The following is a 7,850-nucleotide window of genomic DNA, read 5'->3' as shown; positions in this document are numbered from 1 at the left end:
CACACATAGGCTTATGTCGTGGCTTTTGGCAATGATGTTGGCAAATAAGGCAGTCAATGTATTCCCTGTTATTTCTCCTTGAACACAGAAAACCTCTTCATAACCATTGTGGTTTCACTTGCACTGTGTCTATTGCACAACTTCCCAAGCTCTCACTCTTCACCAGGAACCTGAGGATTGATGTTTATTTTGACTCACTAGAACTCGGATCCAACAAGATGTGTTGAACCTCAGCATTTTAGGATGATCAAGGGCACTATGCTGCTTTTTAACTCACTGCTGTGCTCTTTTTATTCTTCATGTCTATTTTCAAAGTTTTTCTTCTCTCCATCCCGTGTTTCTGTGTAATGTGTGGATAGAATTCAGTTCCGCAAAAGCACACAGCTGTCATCTGTGTTACCAGTCTCGGATCCAGCTGCTGTGTGCAGAGGTGGGGAGGGCTTAGTTCTGCCTTAGGCTCTTCCACGAGCCTTTGTCATTGCAACCAGATCCCTTAAACTGGCGGCATCGAGTAAGGCACGCAGTGAAAAGCAGCATATGAGCCTTCTTGACTCTGAAGACTAATGCTTATAGTTTTTGTGCTTTCTTTCTGTTTTTAGCATTTTAATGAAAGAGAATGAATAGGAACACTCTTGATTTTATCATACACTAGGAACTTTGAATTTTATTCTTAATCCAGGACTTTGAGGGCAGAATTTATGAAAGCTGTCATAAAGCCCCTTGTTTTCATAAGACCACAGGCATCAATAATGTGTCAAAGATAAACTAGACTACACTTTTATCATCTCTAGGACTTAGAAATGTCATCTTTCGTATCAGTCCATTTCCCAGCAGAAAACAGTACACTAACAAGGGGCAATTTGCATGAGCTTAATAAAGGATTTTTAAATGTAATTAAATTATTATTGTTAGCTTTGGAGAGAGAAAAGTATCTTTCTTGTGAACAATTTCATTAGAAATTCAACCACGCGTCTTACTATGTTGATAGACAGTGACCTCAATGGAGGGGTGAGGATTTGACAATATGGGTGAATGTTGAAACCACTCTGTTGTATATGTGAAACCATCATGAGATTGTATATCAATGATACTTTATTTAAAAAAAATTCAGCCATGGCTTCATTTTTGTTTTTGTTGCTTTTCCTTCAGTTAAATTTATTACAATTAAATTGAATAGTTTTAAATAAACATAGAACCTATGAGCTCAATTTTATAAAAGCACATATATCCCTCTTTATGTAAATATACCAAAAAGGACTCCACCAATATTTACCTAATGTTAACAAGTTATTTTTGAATTTAAGATGTTTCAAATTGTATATATTTTTATTTTCTGCATAATTTCAGTTTGGTGTAATGTATAATTTTTGTAAAACATTACATTAACTTAAAAAATAGATTTGAACATACCTCAAGACAAATGCTGGGCATAAAAGCTGCAGGGCATAAATCGCAAAGAAGTAAAAAGCTAACCTTTTCAAACAATATTGCTTCTCTCTCACTTACCAACTTTATATTTCCCTGTATGGCCCCGGAAGATGACTGGTTAGCCCGAGACGGGTAAGCTTCCTCAAGGGAGGAACAACCTAAGACAGGCACAAGTCGCAGGGGGGCCATCAGGTGAGAAATTGGGGATCAACAGGGGTGAGGCTTAGAACCCCACCCCCCCTGTTTTGAGAGAAATCTTCTGCATCCGTGGATGTTTTGTTGCCCTTTTCTAGCTTGGATTAACACTTAGTCTATAGGCACACACCTGATCATCTACATTTGCCCTCTTACAGCACTAAACTATGTTTTCTACCTTTATCTTGCATCTACCTACCACTTCAGCATTTTATTAAAAAAAATAATAATAACAATAATAATAAGGGGAAAATGTGGGATTCACATATAAATCAAGTATAAAAATCAAACGAATATTCATATTTGACCTGATTGTTTATAGTTCATAATGCGTGATCAAAACCGAAAGTTTCTGTGATGAATGCCCTTGCACTGTTCACCATGTAAGAACTTATTCAATGTAAGAATTTGTTCACCATGTAAGAACTTGTTTGTTATGCTTCAGAAGATTGGAGACGGTTGAGAACTAGGCTTGGGGTTGATTAATGATTGTGCATTGAGTCCCCTATACAGAATTTTATTGTTGTTAACAACCATTTGATAAATAAATATGAGAGATGCCCTCTCAAAACAAAACAAACAAACAAATAAATAAATAAATAAATAAATATAAATTTATGCCAATAAAAAAAAAAATACATCTGAACAAAATTATGTAAAGTTGTAAACAGTTAATTCCAGGTGGTGGAACAAAATGTTTTTAAAAGCTATTGGAAACCGTCAGGGAAGGTGAATGAGTCCAGGGCTAACGATAGTAGGAAGCTGCTCCTCTCCGCAGGTGTGAAGGGGCTGGAGAGGACAGCCAGAGGGTGGCTCTGCAGGATTTGTGCCCTTGGGAGACTAACCCCTGTACTGACACCCGGCTGCCTCAGTGGGAAGGGAGCTGGGGAATAAGGACCAAACTGCATTCTCCTCCCACTCTGATCTGTGATAGGAAATCACTGTTCAAACATGACCGTACTAAAGGATACAACAGGTTTTTGTCTTGTCCATAGAGAACAAACTCCTGTGGCACAAAACAAGGCAAAAATACTTGGAAAGGGGTCAAGGAAGGGCAGATGGGGAATGACCAACACATGTGTGAGCTGAAGCTTTAAACCTGAAGATCTCAATTCTTTGCTGCTCCATGATTGTGCCTGTCCCTGAAACATCGCTATCTGCCATACTTGAAATATATTCATGCAATTTCTTATATGGTCTAATTGTAGAATGGTAAGTCTGATTTATTATTTCCATACTGGTGTATTTAAAACATGTTTTAGAATCTTCATTTGCATTTTTTTTGTATTGATAGCTACTTGTGTAAATGGAAGTATCACAAGTATCTTGAATAATACACAAAAACTAATCCAGAAAAGTTGAGTTTAGGATTGCTCAAGTTTTTCCTGATAGTCAGAGAATAAACAGGATCTGATTTGCTCTCCTTCAGGATTGTTAAGATTAATGTCATGTTATTTTCTTGTTTGTGTAAATCTGTAGATTGGAGTATAGGCAGGGGCTGAGTTTAAGTTCTGGGAATCATAAGGAACATTTGTTTCTGAAAATATATATAATGCCACAGAAACATACAATATACAATACCTAGGTGAATGGATAGAGGTATTTTATTTGTCTCCTCATCATGAATGGGTCTCTGTGAGAAGTAGATATAATACAGTGATTTTTCTGAAAAATGGCAAAAACTGCTTGCTATTACTAAAACCTTATCAAAGAAGATGTCTCTCCATATTGCTAGGAAGGACACTGCTCAGCACTCATACTTCAGTGAAACAATTGTTGGGAAATGAATAAAGAACTGTTTCACACCATACCTCATTGCCATATGGTTTCTGTTTGTCTTGTATTTTCATCAATTTCTCCTACATTACACAGTTTAATGTGATTTATTGTGCAAATGTTCATAAAATTCATTTAACTACATCATATGAAGTCATTTAACAGTTATTTAAATTTCAAAAAAATACAACATTTTATTATTAACATAAAACAGTTCTCGTAGAAGTATAGAAAACTGGAATGTTGCTATGAACATAGCTAAGAAAATTTGATTATAAGCGAGACATTTCTGGCAAAAATAAAAGACACTATTGATAAAAACAAGAATATACATAAAACAGTGAGCCACAGGCTCTTTGCTTTTTAATTAGTAGAAGCAGGAAATACAGATATTTATCTCATGGTATTTACAAAAGCATTTTGCAGCATTATTGTCTAACTGAAAACGGAAAACTGAGCTAATTACTATTCTGATTGTTGTAGGAGATTTCAGTGGGCATATTCTACATAGAACATAGGCCTAAAGAAAGAGTAATAACAAAATACATACAGATTTCTAGGCCATTTCAAAATAATTACTCTCTTAGTAATTGATGTCCATATGGCTATTATTTTCAGCTCAGAAATTCCAGCAGAACCACTGTCCAATGGAGCCATGGTGGGAATTTTCACTGTAATATTTGTAATTTATTTCTGTTGGACCTGGATATTCAGCCCATTAACTATGTGGCTATCTGATATATATCAGGTTTCTCCACATTGTGATTCAGTATACTTCCCTCTTCAGAATTCTTTGATGTGTATTGTTTTTTCAAGTCCTTCTCTGAAATTTTTATATATTGACAAATGGCAGTTTTTAGGATTAAGTTTCAACATTAACCTAAACTAAGGTGTTTAGGGGCTGTACCACATGCTAGAATGTTCACATTACAATGGATGTGGTATTGGAAGCAAATCTACTTTTTTAAGACACCCTTTAAAACTGGAGTTTCCATGTTTAACAATTGTTCCTGATTAAGACAAGTTGAACCAGTTAGAAAAAATGCAAACTTGCACACAGTCTCAATTATGGCTCCTCAAACACCAGAGTAAAATAGCAGTAACTCTTTGTTAGTATTTCTTCTGTCAGACAAAGTAGTGTTTTTTGACCACTAACTGAAAACTGAATTGGTCTAGAATTACTGAACTGTTCATAATGTGTTAAAATGATTTCACTTTATCATTACGATAGATTTGTCACTAATTTTAAATGACAATATTTTTTCTATTTCATCAATATATACTCAAACTAAATATGATAACTACCACATAATAAGAAATAAGTAAATATTTGTTGAATAAATGATAAGTGATTTAAGAAAATCGAATGATTTTGGTTCTAGTATTCTTCATACTTGTTTTCTCCAAAACAATGTTTTCTTCAAAACAGTGAATGATATTGGAAGATATTATACAAAATTAAGATGATATAATAAGTATTCAAATTAAGCAACCTAGTAAAATTTATAAAATGCTGTAAAAACTTAGATGTAATTGTATTTTTATAAAAATTATGCCTTAGGCCCGGCCGCGGCCCTGAGCTGACAACACGCGGCCACGGCGCGGCTCCTGGCGCGCGCCCGTCGCCGAGCCATGGGCGACAAGAAGAGCCCCACCAGGCCGAAGCGGCAGCCAAAGCCGTCGTCAGACGAGGGCTACTGGGACTGCAGCGTGTGCACCTTCCGGAACGGCGCCGAGGCCTTCAAGTGCATGATGTGCGACGTGCGCCAAGGGCACCTCCACCCGAAAACCACGACCTGTCTCCCAGCTGGTCGCACAGCAGGTCACTCAGCAGTTTGTGCCCCCTACAAAGTCAAAGAAAGAGAAAAAAGATAAAGTAGAAAAAGAAAAAAGTGAAAAGTGAAAAGGAAACACCTAGTAAAAAGAACAGTCATAAGAAAACCAGGCCAAGATTGAAAAATGTGGATCGGAGCAGTGCTCAGCACTTGGAAGTCACTGTTGGGGATCTGACAGTCATTATCACAGACTTTAAGGAGAAAACGAAGTCACCGCCCGCGGCCAGTGCCACCTCCGCGGATCAGCACAGTCAGAGCAGCTCCGGCTCGGGTAACACTGAGAGGGGTGTGTCCAGGTCATCCTCGCCCCGCGGAGAAGCCTCGTCACTGAATGGAGAGTCTCATTAAAGTTTATTTTCTCCAGTTTTTTAGTCACTTCTGTCATACCATGCAAATGCACAGATTATGCCAAGAAGTACCACGTTTTCATGACAAACATATTCATGCACAATCCATAATTTGCTTTTTACATAAAATACGAATTTGTTACACTTATTGCAATCTATGCCTACCAAACATTTCCAGACTTAACATTTTGGTCTCCACAGTCACAGGTACCATGAAAATGTGGTTGAATTATTCATTATGCAGTGTTACTGGTAAGTCTATATTCACTTTTAGTTTACTGAATTCTAACATATAATTCTTGAATTCTCTACTATTGGCATGTAATGAATTTAAATTTTTATAACATAGTGCAAGCTGCCTAAATGTATTATTTGAGAATTGTGAAACAAAGTTATATGCATACAAGTCAAAAATCAACTATTGCTGCAACAGAATTTTCTTAATGGTTCTGCTCTTAAATACACCTGCTGGTACTTGGTGTGGTTAAATAGCAAAATTGCTAGTAAATAAAAAACTTGTATGAACCATTGACAATGTTTTCGACATATTTTACTAAATTATTGTTCCTGAATTGTTTCTGGTTTTGTTTTTTTGTTTTTTTGTTTTATCTTTCAAAACATTCATTTATTGTAATGTTTACTAGGAGACTAGTAAACAATAAAACATTGATTATTTAGCTTTGTAATTCAGGTTTAGTGCTGTTGTTATTGAACACTGGTATTTTCTGTATTATATAAAACATTTAAAATTCAAATAATTATAAGCATTTGGCAAAAAAAAAAAAGAGAGAGAGAGAGAGAGAGAGAGAGAGAGAGAAAAGAAACCTGCCATAATTTAAAAGCTGCAATTTTGGAGAACCTTTAATTTAATAGTTTTATCACTGTTTCCTGGCCCCAAACTTTAGCCAGCGTCATAGAAGTATGAATCTAATTAATATAGAAATGAGAACTGTTGCACAGAACTGGAAAATAACTTATCTTAAAATGAGTTTAATTGGCCTCTTACTATATATAACAATTCTTAAAAAAAATCATAGTGCCCTATTTTCAGACACAACCGCCAGTTTATGCATTTTATCAATATCCTGAAATTTAAAAAGTATTTACAGCCCCTCACTATTATATAAAATTACCAATAAAATATTTTTATGACTACAGATATTGCATTTTTGTTTACAACTAATAAAGTGTTTTATGTTGTATTTAAAAATCCAACCTAGAAACCACGTAGTACTGCTTAAATTCTTTGAGGGTCTCCTGCTTTCTCTTATCCATTTGCTTAATGTATATCCATCTATGGGGACTTCGGGAATATAAATAAACTTAAAGATGTAACTTGAATACAGAATATCACATAAAGACATCGTGTTAGCATTTGCAGAAAAGAAAAACTGTAGACCCTGACAGTTGTGATATTTGGTGGTTTCGCATTGTAATGTAATTTTCTGTTTGATAGCAGAACTTTTTACAGGCACAATGGTACTTTTTTTTGTAAAATGCTAGTTGTGAAATACAGTTAATTGCGTAGAGTAAAAGTCTGTGAATAAAACAGTTATATACCTCAAAAAAATTATGCCTTATACTTTAAGTTAAACTTCAGATTTGATGTTCTTCTCTACTGTGCTAAAAAAATATGATGGGTATGTATAACTAGAGTATGGCTGTCTTGACACAACTTGGTGATTTTATTGATGAGAATTTAAATGATTAAGCCATAAGAAATGAATAAATATCCATCCTGTTTTACCAATTATTTTCCCCAGGACAAATTCATTAATGTAACATTTAGCTTGAAGTCTTCTGTTGTCTTGCCAATGGGTTTCAGCTGCAAACAAGTTCACTATAGATTCAGTGAGACTGAGGAATGACAATGGAACATTCTTGGGGTAAAAGGGCTTATTGCCCAACTTTGTTCTCCCGGTGATAGGTCGAGCACTAGGATCGTGTCTGCACCCAGAGGTCTGCAGATCTGTAATCCTTCTCCTAATCCTCCTTGTCTCTGCCTCCACCTACTGCACTGGGCAGAGCTCTTTATCTAGTGACTCAGTCAATACTAGCCTAGGAGTGTGGGAGCATTAGTCTAGCAGCAGGCCAGTTACATCATCAAGTACTTTAGGTTCAGGTGAGGATCCTGGCCATCAGAACTCCCATTTTCCCCACTGATGTTTTTCTCCCTTGTCACATTTACTACTTTGGTTAATGATAGGTTGATTTTATTTACATTTCTCCAGTGTTATTTTATTTTTAGTTATTTGAACTGATAGTACAT

The 7,850-nt window shown here is 35.8% G+C and overlaps 1 pseudogene; it reads left to right on the top strand.

Moving 5' to 3' along the window:
- Positions 1-4,544: 4,544 nt before the first annotated feature.
- LOC140846118 (YY1-associated factor 2 pseudogene) lies at positions 4,545-7,242 on the top strand (annotated as a pseudogene).
- The last annotated feature ends 608 nt before the right edge of the window (positions 7,243-7,850 follow it).

Source organism: Manis javanica, chromosome 14 (assembly GCF_040802235.1).
Source record: "Manis javanica isolate MJ-LG chromosome 14, MJ_LKY, whole genome shotgun sequence".
Taxonomy (NCBI): Eukaryota; Metazoa; Chordata; class Mammalia; order Pholidota; family Manidae; genus Manis; species Manis javanica.
This window is presented reverse-complemented; position numbering and strand designations above follow the sequence as displayed.